This window comes from Vulpes vulpes, chromosome 14 (genome assembly GCF_048418805.1).
Source record: "Vulpes vulpes isolate BD-2025 chromosome 14, VulVul3, whole genome shotgun sequence".
NCBI lineage: Eukaryota > Metazoa > Chordata > Mammalia > Carnivora > Canidae > Vulpes > Vulpes vulpes.
This window is the reverse complement of record NC_132793.1, coordinates 7,449,706-7,468,113: the sequence shown is the minus strand read 5'-3', so window position 1 is coordinate 7,468,113 and position 18,408 is coordinate 7,449,706. Positions and strand designations below refer to the sequence as shown.

At 43.2% G+C, this 18,408-nt stretch overlaps 1 protein-coding gene across 2 annotated transcripts in view; it reads left to right on the top strand.

Annotated features, from left to right (window-relative positions):
* The window catches only part of DOK5 (docking protein 5), a 152,738-nt gene that overhangs the window by 118,047 nt on the left and 16,283 nt on the right, over positions 1 to 18,408 (top strand). The gene's annotated exons all lie outside the window — the stretch shown is intronic.

The following is an 18,408-nucleotide window of genomic DNA, read 5'->3' as shown; positions in this document are numbered from 1 at the left end:
CATATGGACATCTGTAGACACGACTATGTAGATTATCTACCTCTAGGAATGCATTTATAGCTGTACCAGACATTAGAATTTCAGATGGTAACAGGGGCCAGAGAAAAGAGAGCCAAGGGGAATGAAGTGAAATGTCAAAAGCCCAAGACCAGAAGACCATTGATAGTAGACTGGGCTCTATGTGGGACATAGATTTTTTTTTTCCAGAAAAGCCAAGGTTTGAGTCTGGATATAGTAGTTTGTAACTGTTGGAAATTAATTCTAGTTAAAACCAACAACAAAGTAGTTTGTGGACCAAGGGAAACCTGTCCAGGGACCCCCTTGTGCCGGAGCCATGCATCTCCCGTCCCTGGTTGATCAACCTTCATGGACGTTAATGTATGAAGACAGCACAAACACAAATACACATGAGCATGCAGCTGTCTAGGAACACCTACTCTGTTCATTGCATTGATCTAGGGACTGTTATCCATACAGAGAGTTATGATTCATGGATTGCTTCTTTAAGGAGAACACATTCACAAAATCTTAAATTAACGCACCGCAGTTAAATAATGCAAATCTTGCATTGTGGCTGCGAACACATGCATAGAGCTTGTAACATCTGGAAGGAAATCTGCAAAACCAAAAGGAACTGGGTTGGCATGGTAAGTAAGATTAGGGTAGTTTGAAAACTTATGATTTAAACATGTGGGGTGGTTGGATTTAAAGAGGAGTAAATGCATACCAGTAATATGATCTGTCCCCAAGCGGCCTCAGATTATTCCCAAATGACTTGTTCATGCAGTAGTCTGGGATTTTAGAGCAAAGATCAGCAAAACTTTCTTTAAAGGGCCAGCCAGTAAATGCTCTAGGTTTTATGCAGTAGGATGGTCTCTATTGCAACTACTTAACTCTGCCCTTGTCATGCAGAAGCAAGCATAGGTAAAAACAGTTACAGGGGGTGTGGCTCTTTTGCAAAGCAACTTTATTAACGGGCGCTGAGATTCAAACTTCATGTAGTTGTCACACATCATGAAATATTCTTCTCTTGAGTTTCTCCCCACAAATTTCAAAATAGTTTTCTTGCACTAATGCAGTCTTGGTATTCATTTCCCCATATGCTTACCAGTTTTGGATTTTGCAATAGAGAAATAAATGGATGGGGGCGCCTGGGTGGCTCCGTGGTTGAGCATCTGCCTTTGGCTCAGGTCGTGATTCCAGGGTCCAGGGATCAAATCCCACATCAGGTTCCCTGCAGGGAGCCTGCTTCTCCATCTGCTCATGTCTCTGCCTCTTGCTGTGTCTCTCATGAATAAATAGATAAAATCTTTAAATAAACAAAATCTTTTAAAAATTAAATCTCTTTACACAAAAGAGAACTAAATGGATGGATGGTTGTGTGGGTGGGTGGATGGATGGTTAGATAGACACACAGGTGACTGTACAGTAGAATTCAAGTCACTTGGAACTTTACAGGGCAACATGCCATTGCGTTAAAATTGTATAGTGTCCCATTAGATGCCTTTAAATATCTGAAGAGGTTTTTCCAAGAATACCTTACTGGTAAAGCCATCAATTAGCATAAATTGTTTTGTGCTTGAAAGGCAGGTTCTGCATGCACATGTTTTTCCATTTACAACCTTCTCATTACTTCCACTAAAAATTAATCAGGAATATGAGTAATTCGTTTAGATCATCCCTTTGCAAATTTAACTAGAAAATAATGTTGTTTGCTCTTAATTTGCTGTGTGCTTTACGAGTTCCATAAAGTGAATATGATTTTTAAAGCAACAAACATCCTGTTTTAGATGGATGGTGAGTAAGCTTCAGAATGGGATCTGAATGAATCTCGAGGAAGTTAAGTGGGGATTACGAAATGCTTAAAATTGATGTACGTGAATCAGTCCCTGATTTGGGGAGAAAAGAGATGCCACATGACAATGAAGCAAATGAAGAGAACACTGCTGGCCTCCCCCTCCCAGAGTTACAGTTCTGCACATTCTGGTAACTGGAATGGATCCATGTAGACCCGGCTATATTCTTAACTAGGAATTGTGTGGATGTCGCTACTGGCGCGCTTCTCTCAGATAGTTAAGGTCATAAATGGAGAAGGATGGTGAGATGTTAACTTCTGGGCTCAGCCTCATTTTTAGGAAGCCCTGGCCCTCTGTTGGCTGCCTTGTTGTAAAACTCCCAAGACCACCTCTACAGACAGGTGCTCCCCCGCGGGACCTGTGCCAGTTTGAAGTTGTAGCCTTAAGTGCCTTGGTTGGGATCAGACTTGAGACCTGAATCCCAGCAGCCATAAAGAGGAGGCTTGTGGGTCCCCCTAACAACAACAACAACAACAACAACAACAACAACAATAATAGTGATAGGCTGAATCATGGCTTCAAAGATGTCCCATCCTAATCCCTGGAACCCATGAATGGGACCTTATTTGGCAAAAGGGACTTTGCAGATATGATCAAGTGAAGGCTCTTGCAATGGGGAGATTATCCTGGATCATCCAGGTGAGCCAGTGTTATCACAGGGGGCCTTATGAGACGGAAACAGGAGGAGTAAGGGTCAGCAATGATGTGACGGCAGAAGCAGAGGGACACAGAGAGAGATTTGAAGTTTGTATGCTGATGGCTCTGAGAGTGGAAGTGAGATGTGACCCAAAGGATGTGGGTGCCCCTAAATGCAACATTCTCCCCTGGAACCTCCAAAAGGACCCCGCCTGGCCAACACCTTGGCTTTAGCTTGGTGACTGACTTTGGACATCTGGCCCCCAAAGCTGTAAGGGGATAAATTTATGTTGTCTTAAGCCACCGAGTCATGGGAATTTGTTACAGCAGCCACAGGAAACTAGTACAATAATGATATCCATAGTAATAAAATGTATCGTGTCTCTATTCTCTAACAAGCAGTATTTTAAGGACTTTCTAACCCTTCAGCCACTGCCGTGTTGAAGGCCCAAGGCCACCAGCTTGGATAGTCATGGGGCTCACGTTTGGAGCCGGCGTCCTGGGATAGCGCCCACTTTTCTGCGTATCTCTCAAGACCTGTTTTCCTTGTCCTACATGAGATTGGCTTACTGCTCTTCTAAAAATACCAAATTTGTGGCCAACGTTTAAAAATTGAGAAGTTTCATGTAAAACTCTGATTTCTGTGTTACCTTGAGAAGTGGAAAGGTCGACGGCACTGATCTCACGTCCCCATGTGGCAACAATCAGATATGCCCAGTACTGCCCACCCTCTTTGGGCAGACTGGGGGTGTTCACTCCCCCACGGTCCCCACCTCCCCTCTGGGTACTCTCAGCAAGTGGCCCTCCTCTGCACGTTGGCTACCCATGCTGTGGACAGTGCTGGCTGGCCTGTATTACTCCGTGTATTTATTTTCTGTTGCCACATAACGAAATACCACTGACTACGCACCATAACACAACACACATTTACTATCTCATGGTTGCTGTGGGTCAGGAGTGTTGGCATGACTTCGGTTTCTCTGAAGGCTGAGATGCTTCAGGCAGGTCTCAAGGTGAGAGGGGGGAAGGATCCACTCACGAGGTCACACGGTTGTTGGTGGGGTTTAGTTTCTTGTCACAGTAGGATTTCAGGCCTCAGGTTGTTGCTGCCTGTAGCATGGAGCCCACCCTCAGCTCCTTCCTGCATGGGCTTCCCCATCAAAGCACTGACTCGAAGCCAACAGGAGGCCACAATCCTGTGTATCATACCACGCAAGTGACTTCCTATCACCCTGTCTGCTGATTAAAAGCAAGTTGCAAGTCACACTTCCTTCGCAGAGTCAGGGAAGGCGCCCGCACAGGGTGTGAACCCCTGGAGGAGTAGACCGTGGAGTCCACCATCATGGTCTGTCCCCACCCCACACACACTTCTGGAATAATATTTATTTAGTGCTTTGATTTTACTTTTTAAAATATTTCCTACTTTGGGGTGTTTTGCTGATAATACCGTGCATTTACTAGATAGCATCTGCTATCTGCCTTGAGTCGCTTCCATCCTAGCAGCCAGAACCATTTACCAAGCCTCCTAGGATATGCCAAGCACTTCACTTGCTAGTTCTCTCATCACTGCCATAACCAGAAGGTGGACTCATTCATTCATTCCTATCCATTTGTTCACTCAAGAATGGTTGTTGAGGACCTGACATGCTCTGCTCTGTGCTCCAGGATACAGTGGTGAGTAGGAGGCTCCTGCCCTGTTGGGCTCACAATTCAATTATTATTCAAGACCCTTGACCTGGAAGGAACACAGTTTCTATCAGAGGGATGAGAAAACTCAGTCCCAGAGTGGTTCAGTCACCTGGCTGCAGCCATCGAGCTCGTCACTACTGGAGCCAGGAGTGCGAGATCCTTCTGTCTGATTCCTAACCCTCTGCTTGTGGCCACCCCACCATATATTGCTTCTTTGGAGAGTCTGAAAGCTCTTACATCCCTCTACGTCCCCACTAAGAACTGTCTTAGTGTTTTCAGATTACCTTGAATATCAACGTGCCTTTCAGAAACTTAGACTTATGCCTAAAAAGATCACTGTTACAAGAAATCGCATTTCTTTGGGTAGTTTTCAATAGAAATTGCTATTTGGTGCCAAAATTCCTCTCTCACGTTCTTGCTTTTTGAATGCAATGTGTTGTTATTCCGCACTCTCAGGGAGTGCTGGGTGGGGGAGGCTCCCGTACTGAGGGAAGGACCAACTGTTGAATGAGGCTAAGCAGCAAGAACTTGTTTGCTCGCCAGCTGCCAGCTGCCCTGCTGGAGAAGCTGCAGGGCGACTCTGCCGGGACAGCTCGGGACTCCCTCGAGCAGCTTCTGCTATTTTTGCCACCTTGGAGATCAGTGTCTGTGACAAAGTCTAATTTTGGACCAAGGAGTGGCGGTGTGTGGGATGTTCCTCATTCCTCGCCTGGGCCTGTCGTTTTTAGACTTTCCTTCAAGGCAGATGGAGTGACAAGGTGGAGAAGGACTGATTTAGGAGGCTCTCCCCGGGGCTGCAGGTGAGGCTCCATCTGGGGTGACATCGAGGCCCCGGGGCACGACTTCTCCCCTGTGCTCTAGAGCCCTGGACTGCACCCAGGTGTGAGAGTTCATCTGAACAATTCTCCGTCACCTCCTTCTTTGCCTAATTGATAGATTTACTTCCAAACTTGGTTTTGCAAAGAACGTGGAATGAATTTGTAGAATTCAAGTGGCATTCTTCCACAGTTCTGGAAACCAAGTAATTCTTGTTCAACCTAATTGAAAAAGCCATAAACTATTCAATTTTTTTTTTAATAGAGGGAGAATCAAAGAAATCTTAGAATCAATTTCGTTGCTATTCAGACACTGAAATAAGCTCTTCCCTGCTGGGTTTTGTTTTTTGTTTTTTGTTTTAATATAAACACCATTCTCCACCACCTACTTGTCCCCCTGTCCCCAGCCTTCCCCCTCAAAAAAAAAAAAAAATCAGGTTTTATCTCTTCTCATCTCTGAGGGCTCTGGTTAATTGGGTTAACTTATGAATTTATTTATTCATTATTTAATTTGTTTCTTTGTTTACTGTGTACTGCTTCAAGCAACTGTCCACTTCCCTCCCTTCCCGAATAAACCCTCTTTATATCTTGGCGTAATAATTATGATTCAAAAACCTTTTATCAAACACCTACCTGCTGCTTGCAAAGAAAGCATTATAGTGAGCTTTATGGAGAACATAAACATTAAAAACAAACTCTTCTGAATCCTTAAAGGAGTTTATAATTTAGATAAGGAGTTATGATTTATGCCCCTCAGTGCATGCAACAGTAGAATCCTGGGAGTGTAGTTTGCTACAATCGCATTGGAGGACAATTTGTCCTTATTTATCAAAATTATATTCACATCTCTCTTTATCCAGCAATAGTACTGCCAGGAATCTAAAGATAGGATGGAAACAGATGAAACTCAGGTTTCTTCCTTAAATTTGCTAATGACTTTTTTTCCAGTATATTAGGGAGAAAATCTTCTTTTCAGAGTACATCCCTTTCAGTCTCTTATAAGAATCTAATAACTCGTGACATGCGGTGGTGCATTTTAGTAGTCCTTTTACCTAGTTATTACGTGCCACCCTGCCTTATGCAATCCCTCCTCCTCGTAACTATAGGTTCCTATGACCCTGCCATGGACATTGTCAGCTGGCGACCGTGTCTCTACAGGAAAAGGCAACAAACTGAATGTTGCTAACAGGTTGTAGCTTTGTTTGTAAACACCCTCATTGATACTAATGTTGAAGATGGTGCCTCTGTAAATATGCAGCCCATGGAAATCCTGAGGTGGTAAGACAGCAGCAGTTCATGACAGGTCCCAAAGACGTTCATATGAGAGCACAGGATGCATCTAGTTTACCAGATGGGCAGTAGTGAGTAATAGTTTTCCAAAAGTCAGTCATGGCAGAGGGGATGGAGCTAGGGATGATGGTGAGGATGGAGAGACAAGAAGCATCAGTTCAGGGCCATTTTAAATCAATTTTGAGAAGTTAGGAAATAAGCAATGTATCCATTTCCACCACGGGTTGGGCAACATTTTCTGTAAAGGGTCAGATGGTAAATATTTTATGTTTTGTGGGCCACACATGGTACTGCTGCTTACACCTCCTCTTCTACCTTTTCCTTCTCCTCCTCATTTTTTACCTTAAAAATGTAAAAAGCATTTTTAGCTCTGGGCCATACAAACATAGGCCACCAGGACTTGGCCTGCGAGCTGTAGTTCACTGGTACCTCCTCTGCACCTTGGTTTTAGGTGTTAGACACAAATGTACTTATATTAGTAATCATCCCCTCTCCTGTAAGCCATATGGATTTGCTTTTTCTCCTAGAACTTTACTGAAGGCAAAGCAATCATGCCAAATGCCTTTCAGTGAAACTAGAGGCCATTTATTATTTTAACCCAAATCAGTCATTATAAGAGATCACTTAATAGGAATTTCAGCTTTTAGTTGCCCCAGCAGATGTGCTTTGCCTTGTATGGCTCTTTTTTCATGATATTAAGGGGTTGGGTATGATATGACCAGAATCTGACAACCAGAATGTTGTACAGAGAATGGATTCAAAGACAGTGCCAGGATGGACCTTTGTCACCGACTATGAAAGTCTCAACATTTTAGGGAGGTTCAATTATTTTTGCAGAACTGGAAATCAGTTACTTCATAGGTTCCTACCCAAATATTTATCAGCCCATCCAAGCATGAACTACAATTACTCCTCCACTATGTGACTACCCAGGGAGAGGGTAAAGTTACCTATTGGTTCAGCTTCTGGTAGTAAGAGAAACTTTGGTAAGATCCCCAAATGGCCAGAGCAAGGAAAAGAAGTTAAGATCGCCAAGGATGATAGCATAGGCGCTGTGAGCTGGTGCATGCAGACCACTTTTTGTTTGATCTACAAAGTATTGGCACAAATGATATATTTTTTTTAAGATTCTTTTTTTTTTTTTATGATAGAGAGAGAGAGAGAGAGAGAGAGAGAGAGAGAGGCAGAGACACAGGCAGAGGGAGAAGCAGGCTCCATGCACTGGGAGCCTGATGTGGGATTCGATCCCGGGTCTCCAGGATCGCGCCCTGGGCCAAAGGCAGGCGCCAAACCACTGCGCCACCCAGGGATCCCCACAAATGATATTTTTTAAATTAAGTTAGTTTCCAGAGTTTACGTAGGGAAGTTTCACTTAAAATACATGGATGTATCTTTTGAAAAAATGAGAATATCTGGTAACACAGTGCCTGCCTGGGTTAAAATTGAGTGGCAGCTACCATTTTGAGAGGATGAATGCCTTTCAGGGTTACATAGTTCTAATTATTTGTCATCTCAATAACCGGAAGACCTGCATGACCCATGTAGGCATTAGAGTTTGCAGCCCCTGGTTTAGGGGAACAATACATACCTCTTGCCCTTTATATTTTTGCCAAGATCTCTTATTTCCTTTATACCTCTTTTTGTGGAAGATTATGGCCATTTGCCTGGTAGCAAAGACTGGCTCTTACTGGGGAGAATGTCAGGGTGGCTATGCATCAGGGAATCTGTGATGGAAAATGCTGCATGTAAGCATGGATGTGCTGCTTGGTAACGAAATCCAACTGTGCATCCTGTTGTAGAAGAGCAAGCCAGACTTTTATATATTTCAGTCAATAAGGCAAAAAATCACATGGTGAGCTTTTAAAGGCTCTGTTATGTATAATCAGTAGGTTTACCACAGGAGTTTTTTCCAATCTGGGACACTTTTGAGAGTCAGGGCTGACCTTCTTAAGAGCAGGATTGGCTACGTAATTTGTAGACCTGATTCAAAGTGAATACGTAAGGTCCCTTGTTCAAAAATTAAGATTTTCAAGATGGTGACGGCAGAGCATCAAATCGAGCGTGGGGCTCAGTGTGACTGCACACATCATCTGCTCGGAGCTGGCCCTGATGAAGAATAAAACCTGCAAAGCAGATGTAAACAGGATGCAGCCAGGAAAAATAAAATGTATAGTCACCCTAAACCTGAGATTTTCAGTGGCTAGCAGTTTTGCCTCCCAGGAGACATTGGCAGTGTCTGGAATCATTTTGGTTATTAACACTGGGTTGGGGTTTGGAGGGATGCTTCTGGCATCTAGTGCATGGAGGTCAAGGATGCTGCCAAACATCGTGTAATACATGGGACAGCCCCTCACAACAAAGAGTAATCTGATCCCAGATGTCAACAGTGGGGAACGCCGTTCTAAAGATAGGCAGGTTTTGTGTGAAGGCTGGGCCAGAAATTGATGGGTCAATGTGTCTGGGATTGAATGTCACTTTTGAGCTATGTAGCTTGGCCTCCTTTTGTCTTGTTTACTGTATATGTCATATGCGGGTGATAATAATAGTATTTATGCCTCACAGTGTTATGTGATTTGCAAGGGCTAGTACGTGCAAGACACTTAGGAGGGACATAGCAAGATTCAACCAATGTGAGTTATCGTAAGGATTCCCTTCTTACACAGATTGGCATGGGATGAGCCAGGAGAAACTCACATTGAAGCAATGGGGATGTCAACGGGCAATATCAGGAATTTGGGCGATGGGGCCAAGTTATCATTTGTTGTTAACTTAAGATATTAATCATGTGTGCAAGCCTGAGAGCATCAGACTGTGAGGTAAGGCCCCTGCTTTTTGTGTAGGGCTCCAGCAGGGACTGGTACTCTGCAGGACACCATAAATATGCACAGAGCTGGTTATGTACACTCTAGAGTGCAACAAAGCAAAGTATAACATATCTACATGGCCCACCTGGGCCAGCAGCCCACCACTCTGCTCAGTAGACTTGTGCCCAGAGTAAGTATAAGACAGAAAACACAAACCCTGGTCTCAGAGTTCCAGCATGTGCACTGCATCTTGTCATAAAATTATCTGCTCCTGTTGAGGTGAGCCATGGAGTTCAATCCGACCATATGGGATTTTTGCCTCGTGCATTAGCTTCAAAAGCTGACTAACTGGCCGTTCTATGAGAAGCTGGAAGCCTCCGGAGGGCAGAGGCTAGGCTCCCTGTCCGTGTCTGTGATATGCTCAGGACCTGGCACAGGGCTTACTAAATGTTTGTTGAGTGAACAAAGATGGGGGCCAAAGAGATCATTTGATGAGCATAGAGAAAAAGAAGAATAAGCCCAAATACTAAATCGAGTTCCCTCTTAATGCCAAGCCAAGGAAGGCCCAGGTTTCCAGCAAGTCTATGAAAACCAGTCCCTGAGGATATCAATTTCAACGTATATGGGTGGGGAAGAGGATTTCCTTTGTAAGGAGGCGTAAAAAGTTACCAGAATCAAAGGGAGCAGTGATTTTGTTTTATGCATGTGGCTGAGAATTCAGATGGCTCTGAATAAATTGATGCAAATCACTTTCATTCCCCATGAAAATAACCATTTGAGTGCATCTGGTGTTCAGCAAAATGCTTCATTTGGAAATTTGGCCCCAAATGGTTGAGTTCAGTAACAGTCTGCTTTATCAAAGCTGGGGGGGACAAAGGAGGCATTGTTTTCGTGAGTTCTGCTCACCAAGTGTAGTGTCTCTGCTGCATTTTTCCTCAACAGGAAAGCAGTCTTGCTCTTGTATCTACTTTTTCTTTTCTCTGCCTGGCTCTCCTTCTCTTCGTAACGTTCATTAAGTAAGCCTCTGCGTGTTCTCTTTCCTTGACACTTCAATAATATTCTCTGATATCTTGGTAACATTTTGATGATGGGAATACCCATCACTTTTCCTGCAAATGTCAGAACAAGGGAGAAGGGTCAGAGGAAGTAAAGACAGCTCGTTGGGTGGTTTATGCCAAACATCTGTCAGAGCTGGAATCAGGATCAGACTGCCATGAGAATGGAGTTCATTAGGAAGCCAAGGAAGACCACATGTTTGGCAGATTGCTAGTTTCCACTTGAGAGAAGGCCCCTGGGACATTGGGGGTCTGAGAGTCTGGTCGAATCACTGGTAGATTCTGTTGCTCAAGATGGCAGGGGCAGAACGCTCCCTAAGCAGCCTAGACTTTGGGCCAGTTGCCATTCCTCTAAGCTTTGGAAATAAAATTCAGGTGCTTTTTATCATTAGGAAGAAGATTTGAGCCCATCCTTTAAGGCTTTTGTAACATCCTCAGTGCTTCCAAGGAGAACACACAGGATGGTGATTCGAACTTTAGCTCTGGAGTGATAAGGGGGCCAGGTCATAAATGCTGGCTCGATGTCTTTAGCCAGTGACTTCACCACCATTAGTATTTGCTCCTCGCCCTAGAAAGGGGTGTTTTATTAGGACCTACCTGACCAGGTGGGATAAGGCAAAAGGTTTCTTGACATCTGCTGGCACCTACTCAATACAAATCAACTGGAGCTATTGTTATCATTGACTTGTAGTAAGAAAGAATAAAACAGCAAAGTGGGCGGGAGATTATAGAGGTTTCATAGTGACTTAATCATTGATCCACATCTTACTGCTTACCTCCTGCGTGCCAGGAATCATGTCAGGCACCAGACGTGTGACACACACACACATACAAGGAATCTTCTCCCCTCCCCCACCTGCGTGAAGGAGAGCTCTGCTTACATGAGACTCTCTTCCCTTTTGTAGAGGAGGGAGCTCCAGTGGAGAGGTGGACGGTGGACCACATGACCAAAGCTGGCCTTCCGCTCTCTGGCCACTTACTATGAAATCCTGGGGTGTGGAGGAACTATGTTTTTCATTCATTTTTACGTTTCCAGCCCCTGGCAATGGTGCATGACTTACAGGTAGATGCCCAAAGCATATAAATGGGTGCAATGAATGAATGAACTAAAGAACGTTCTGTACAGAATTCATTGAAAGGGGTAGGGGAGAGGCAGGGCTGTTCGGGAGTGTGGGAGCAGCTAACCAAGTTAAGGGCTTAGTCTAATAGAGGGATAATGAAAGTTGGAATGAGTGGCTTCATGTGGCTCTGTGCTGAGGGTCTGAATGCTGTATTTCACTTAATTTTCACAGCTATCCTAAGAGATAGGGGTTGGTTCTTGAATCCTATTTTTATAGAAATACATGTATGTAAAATTTAACTAACTGCAAAAATATGATCATATCAATGACGATTAGTACTACAGTATTTTCTCTCTCCGTGATTTATCTGTATGCATCCCATCCCATTCCCTCCTTCCCCTCCTTAGCAACTCCTAAACCTTGCTCAGAAGTTTGTACTCCTCTTTCCATGTTTTTCTCTGTACCCATGTAATCCTGTACAGAAATCCGTATCCACAGATGCACGGAGATAGACACACACGTAGATACGTACACAGATGGGTGTTTGGAAGTCATTGTTTGTATTACAAAATTGTGATCCTATTACACATTTTTAAAACTACCCTCTTGGTATTCTAATTTAATAGTAAATTCCTGATGGAAATACAGTACTTTAAAGACATATATCACAGGTCTGATTCAAGGTTAGCCAGCTGTGGCCCATGAGCAAAATCTGGCTTATGCCTGTTTTTATAAGTAAAGTTTTATTGGCACGCAGTTTTGCCCATTCATTGATATGTTGCTATGGCTGTTTTCACACTAAAACAAAAGTGCTGATTCATTGGCATGTTGCAGACTGTATGGCCTGCAAAGCTACGTGCTGTCTGGCCCTTGACAGGAGAGGTTGCCAACCTTGCTATTCTTCATTCATTTCAGTGAAATGCTTGATATTTCAAGGTCTTGGTGGAACATTAACTTATTAAGCCTATCGAAAGGAATATCAGATTTTGGGGAGGCCCTAAAAAAGCAATTCTGTACCATACATCCATGTGTCCGTGCTCCTATGTATGTTAACTATAACTGAGCTTCTGAACGTTATTTAATCCACTTGAATTTTCTAAACCAAAGAGCAGGATTGCTGAATTAAAGGTTGTGAGTATTATTTAAGTTAAATGGGTGTTGCTGTATTGCCTTTGAAGATACCAGAGTACTTTGTGTTTCCTTGGGAGCACTATTAGGTCCATTACATGGAGAAACTGAGGCTCAGTAGCTCACAGTTAGTATGTGAGGAGTTACTAGAGGATTGGAAAGTAAGGGCATGTATTCAATGGGGACTGACAGGGAGGATCAAATTTGGAGACTTTGTGAAGGTAGGAAACAGAGGACTTCTAGGACCCCAGTGTATGTGGGTGTTGGGGGGGGGCTGTGCACAGGGGAAAGGGTGAGAGGATGGGGAAGGGAGACTTGGGACAGTGCTTCTCCATCATCAGAGTAGGTCAGAGTCACGGGGAAGGTTGATTGAGCCACAGATCACTGGGCTGTACTGCCTTGTCTTGCACAGGCCTGTGGTTAGGCCTTGGAATATGAATGTCTAGTCAGTTCTCAAGTGATGCTGATGTTGCTGGTCCAGGGACCACACTTTGAGAACCACTACTCTAAAGTGACTCTGGGGATCTGGCTCCTCGGTCCCTGGAAGAAATGGGACAAGAGCTAGCAACAGCACAGCATGGGACCACATCCCTTGAATCTATAAAGATTCACAGGAAGACATACACCAACCAAGCAGTGAGCGTACCACTCTGCTGGGAACAGAGTGTCAATGTGGGCCTAGTTCCCTCATTGTCTAATTATTGTACACTAACTACTCTTCACATGTGTATCAGTGGTCTATGTTTACAGAGTTTGGGAAAGCAAGAACATGTGAAGCCCTCTTACTGAAGAACACTAGAGCCTTTTAAGGAATCATTCCTCCTCCCACACAAAGGGGAGTACACCTGTCCAGCAGGTGGAGGAGAGGCAGGCACAAGAGCCTCTCTGCACACCTCTGTATACCGTGAGAATGAATTACACCTTTGCATCAAGCCCGTGGTTGCCCCGCAATGATTATAAAACTTTTTCAACAGCATTTGCATCTGTGCTCAGGAGGGATTGGTTACTGCCACTTAGTGTAGCAATTAGCATTTTAAGCAGTTTGTATTGATTAAATGAATCTGCTTCATCAAGCAGAAAGAACCCCACAGAATGCAGCAAATGTAGTTATCTCAATAAATGACTCCTAGCACCAAACCATACAAGATATATTTGCTAGAACTTTACAGTGTGTTTGATAAACTTCAGAAATCGAGATTTGTCAGACTTGGTAAAGAGGTTGCATGCTCCACAAACACATGCGTGATTTTTATGTCATTTTTCTTTTTTCAAGTATTGTCTAAGGCCACTGTTCTCTTTTAAGGGAGACATTTGGTCTGGATTTTGTGAGAATAAACCTAACATCTTAAGATTCAGTTCAAAACATATTTACTATTCATGAGCTATTTGAAGTACTTCTCTCTGGCTAGAGATTTGAAATTATGTTTTAGCTTCTTTGAGAACTTTTTTTCTGGTCTCCTTTTAACTTCTCCTGGTATTCATTTTCTCATAAGTCTCATCTGGAGAAGATCCAAAGGGGTAAGGGCTGGGGAGGGGGAGGACCTGTCAGGCTACAGTGTAGGAAGCAGAGAGAGGTTTGCTCTGTGCAAGCCTGGTCTTGGAGGAGTGGTGTCTTTGTACATAGCCCCCAGTGCCTTATTCATAGCTACAGGGTTCTTTAAACTCGTGAATGGATGGGGTGCAGTGGAGGGAGGAAGCTCTGATTTATTTTGAGATGCATTCAGTATCAAAAGGAGACTTTTGGATTAAGAATTTGGATTTGTGCACGATGGAAAATGCAGATCCTGCATGAGGACCTGCAGTGTAATAGAAGTCTCCTTCCCATGCTTTATCACCCCAAACCCCCAGATTTACTTTCTCAGGAGCAAACACTTTGCCGGATTCTTTTGCATCCTTCTAGAATATGTCTCCCTTATTAGATAGAAAACATGCCTACTTGTTAATACATTCATTCATTCTAAAAATCTGAGTAACTACCTTGTGGCAGGCCCTGTTCTAGGAAGCAGGAGTACATCAGAGAACAAGAAACAGTCCTTGTCTTCAAAGAAATGTGCTGCATTGTTGTGGAGGATGAGACAGGCAATCAACAGTAGACATATAAATCTATACCGAGAGTTGGTGAGTGCCCTGAAGAACGTTACAGTGTAAAGCAGGAGACATTGATGGAGGTTTATTGCGCTGATGGGGTGATGCTCTGGCAGAGAGCTGAGGGAAGTAAAGAGTGAGCCTTGAAAATTTCTGAGGGCCAATTGTTCAACCAGAGGGAACCTTAAGTTCCTGAGGTGTTTTGTGTTTTGCATGTTCAACGTCAAGAAGGCTATGATTTTGAAGTGGATAAAGTAGAGAGAGGGGGACTAGGAAGTGTGGTCTAGAAGTAACTAGAAGTCAGGCACTATATGACCTTGTAGCTGTGATAAAGACTTTGAAATTTTCTTGGGGTGAGATATGCTGATTTCACTTTCGAAACCATCTCCCTGGCAGCTATTTGGAAAAGACTTCAGGTAGGTGGGATAAGAGTGCCAACAGGAAGACACAATGGGGAGCCATTTCAGCCACCTTGGCATGTAGGTGAGTGCCATGACACGGACCGAGATGGTGGGCTGGACGTGGTGAAAAGTGAGGGATTCTCAACACATTTTGAAGATTGGGGAAACAAGATGTGCTGATGGGTAAGCAATCCTGTAGGACAGGGAGTAAACAAGGTAGCTTCACGGGGCTTCCTCTGCTTGCAGCAGAGCAACAGGTAGAATGGAAGAACCATGTATCTAGTAGGGGAAGAGATTGGAGGGAGTGGACAGTGAGAAATGGTAGTTTAGGAATGTGCATGTTAAATGAGAGATGTCTACTAAGCATATGGGTGGGCGTGGGATGGTAAATACTCAAGTCTGAGGTTTTGGGGGAAAGATTGGAGATCCAGCTATGCATCTGAGAATCATCACAGTGCGGATAGATGATACTTACTTAAACCCACTCCAGGGATGAGCTCTCCCTGTGAGCACGTATAGCTAAGTGATCATGGCACCTTATTTGTAGGATTGTTTCAACATCACTTCACAGAGATCTACCTTTTTCTTTTTAATGATTGCAGGTTAGTCTGTTGTATAGAAGCACAGTAATGTGAAGGTAAGACAGTTTTGCTTAAGAATAAAAATGAAGGGATCCCTGGGTGGTGCAGCAGTTTAGCGCCTGCCTTTGGCCCAGGGCGCAATCCTGGAGACCCGGGATCGAGTCCCACATCGGGCTCCCGGTGCATGGAGCCTGCTTCTCCCTCTGCCTGTGTCTCTGCCTCTCTCTCTGTGTGTGACTATCATAAATAAATACAAATTTTTTAAAAAAGAATAAAAATGAAATTACCAACTCCTCTACTCTTCTGATGTTACTCAAAAAAAAAAAAAAAAAACAATTTTAGAGTCACTCTAAAATTCAATTTAACATGTAAATTCAAATTAAATTTTAAAATCTATTTATAAACTTGTTATTAAAATAGTGGGTCCCAGAATAAAAATTGTGCTGAGCAGAAAAAAAAATGTTAGGAAGGGGATTGGATCAGAATTTAATTCCATGATCTCATCTGGTAAATTAAAAATGGTTAGGGAAACAAGCAAAAAAAGTATGGCACAGACCAAGGATGGGCTGTGACATAGACATTAAAATGGCCATGCAGAAGATAGTAGCGGGTAGGAACGGTAAGGTATGTCCACAATATATTAAATGTGAAAAAGAGGATGGCATAACAGTATATCCATGGTCATAAAGTTTGTGTTAAATACACATTATGTATGCATATTTAAAAAAAGACTGAAAGATAATTATTAACATGTTAAAAGTTCTCTTTATTTCTTTGCTTTTGTTTTTCCTAGGTGATGTGTAGAGGGCCTATCTCAAATCTACCTTATATTCTGTTGTGTGTTTCCTGAACATAATAAAACTTTATAAGTACTAGGAAAGAAAGAATACAATTTATTACAGATTTTTTAAAAACAGGTCATAAACATCACAAAAATGTGAACCTCCCTCCCACTCCCTTTCAGGTGCTAAAGCAAAATGCTACCAGATGTAAAAGTAGAGCTGCACAGGTGGAGGAGATGGAGGTTTTGGTTTTAGGGAGACTTTAAAGCTTTTGGATTTTCTCCTCCTCCTACAGTTATTCCATTCCCTACTCTTAAGAGCTTTGTTCCTACTTATTCATTGAATTCATTGTGTACTGAGACCAGGTATTAAATATATTCTCTAAGCATATTTGTGTTTTCAGTTTAATTGGGTGGCTTTTTTGTTGTTGTTCCCTGAAGAGTTTTTAAAGCTGCTGTCCTTAAGCCAGGAATGGTCCAGTATCAAATATTTAGGTTTAAAAAGATGTGAATGTTCCTATTAGGACCCTTTTCAGAAACTCTTGCTGTGAAGACAGTGTTTTGATTGATACGGGCTTACTTACAATATTGCTAAATTTATGGAACCCCACAATAAACCATGGATGCTCTTAAAATTTACTGCAAAGTAGAAGCTATTTTTTTCCTCTCTTTTTTACTGATGATATAGTGAGGAGTACAGGAGGTTAAATACCTAGCCTAGAGTCATGCAGATTCCAGACTTTAACCCAATTTTTGACCAAGTTTGGGCTCTTACCACAATGGAAAATGTTTTTTGGGTTTTCTTTCCCAGCATGATGGGTCCAAAGGACATAGGGCAGTGGTTTCTTTTTTTATTTTATTTTATTTTATTTTATTTATTTATTTATTTATTTATTTATTTATTTATTTATTTATTTTTCATGAGAGACACACAGAGAGAGAAAGAGAGGCAGAGACACAGGCAAAGGGAGAAGCAGGCTCCATGTAGGGACCCCGATGTGGGACTCAATCCCAGGTCTCCAGGATCAGGCCCTGGGCTGAAGGCGGCGCTAAACCGCTGAACCACCTGGGCTGCCCAGGACAGTGGTTTTCAAAGTGTGGTCCCTGGACCAGAACCATCTGGAGACTTGGTAGAAATGCAAATTCCTGATTAGTGGGGCCTGGGAATCTGCATTTGAATGGACCCTCCAGTGATTATTCTGCTTGCTATAAAGTTGGAGAACTGTTGACCTCCAGGTCTGGAAAGCAGAGGTAAGACATATTTTTAGCTATTCTTTTCATTGGAGAATAAGTAAGCAGAACGTGAAGGCACCGCTCAAAAAGCCCAATGGAGAACGTCAATGAACAGGGGTGTAGTGGGAACAAGGCTAAGTGGTGGGTGGGATAAAGGAGATATTGAGAGGCCGCCTTTTTTGGGGAACACAGTTTTACTATTTCTCTCTTGAATTGTCCCTCTGACTCACCCTGCCCACATTCTGTGCTTAAAATATCCATAGAAAATAAGCTGGTTTCTATATACTTCATTAAGCTGAGGATGCTCTCAGAACTGCAGGAGCCCTGGGAGTCTGTCAGGTTGAGCAGACGTTCCGGTGGGGAGGCGGCTCTGACTCACAGCTGAACCTCATTGTCAAAACCCTGTCCTGGTTCAATCACGTCAGAGCCAGAACCCAGGCTGGGGAGCTGGAAGTGTATGATCTGCTTTGCAGATGCAGAGTTGCTCTTGGCAAATCCCCTCTCTAGTTCCTCTAAGGAGCAACCTGGTGCAAGTTGAAGAGGCGGGGGAGGAGGGAATGAGGGTTTGACGTACTGACCTGCCATCGTGATGATGTGTGCCTGTTTCCAAATGGGTCCAGCCTGATGTCCCAGACACGGCATATGGTACTCATGATCCCCCTCGGCGGCAGGTAGTTACATGCTGTCGTGCTGTTTTCCATTTTGCAAAACACAATGCTCTGCTGTAAAACAGTTGGGCCCCGGAGAAGGACAATATGGTGTAGTATTTTGGCTAAGACTCACCACTGCTTTGTACTCAGGGTCTCAAACTCGTAAAAGAAGGGCCTAAGCAACAAGTGTCAGCCGAACCAAATGAAGAACACAGAAACCAAAATTGTGATTACTGGCTTGGAGAACAGTTGTTTGTTTGTTTTGCTCACTGCAAAGCTATAGAGACCATTAAAATTTTTTCTCTCCCAAGAGGGTTGATAGGATTTGCCCATCATTATGAGA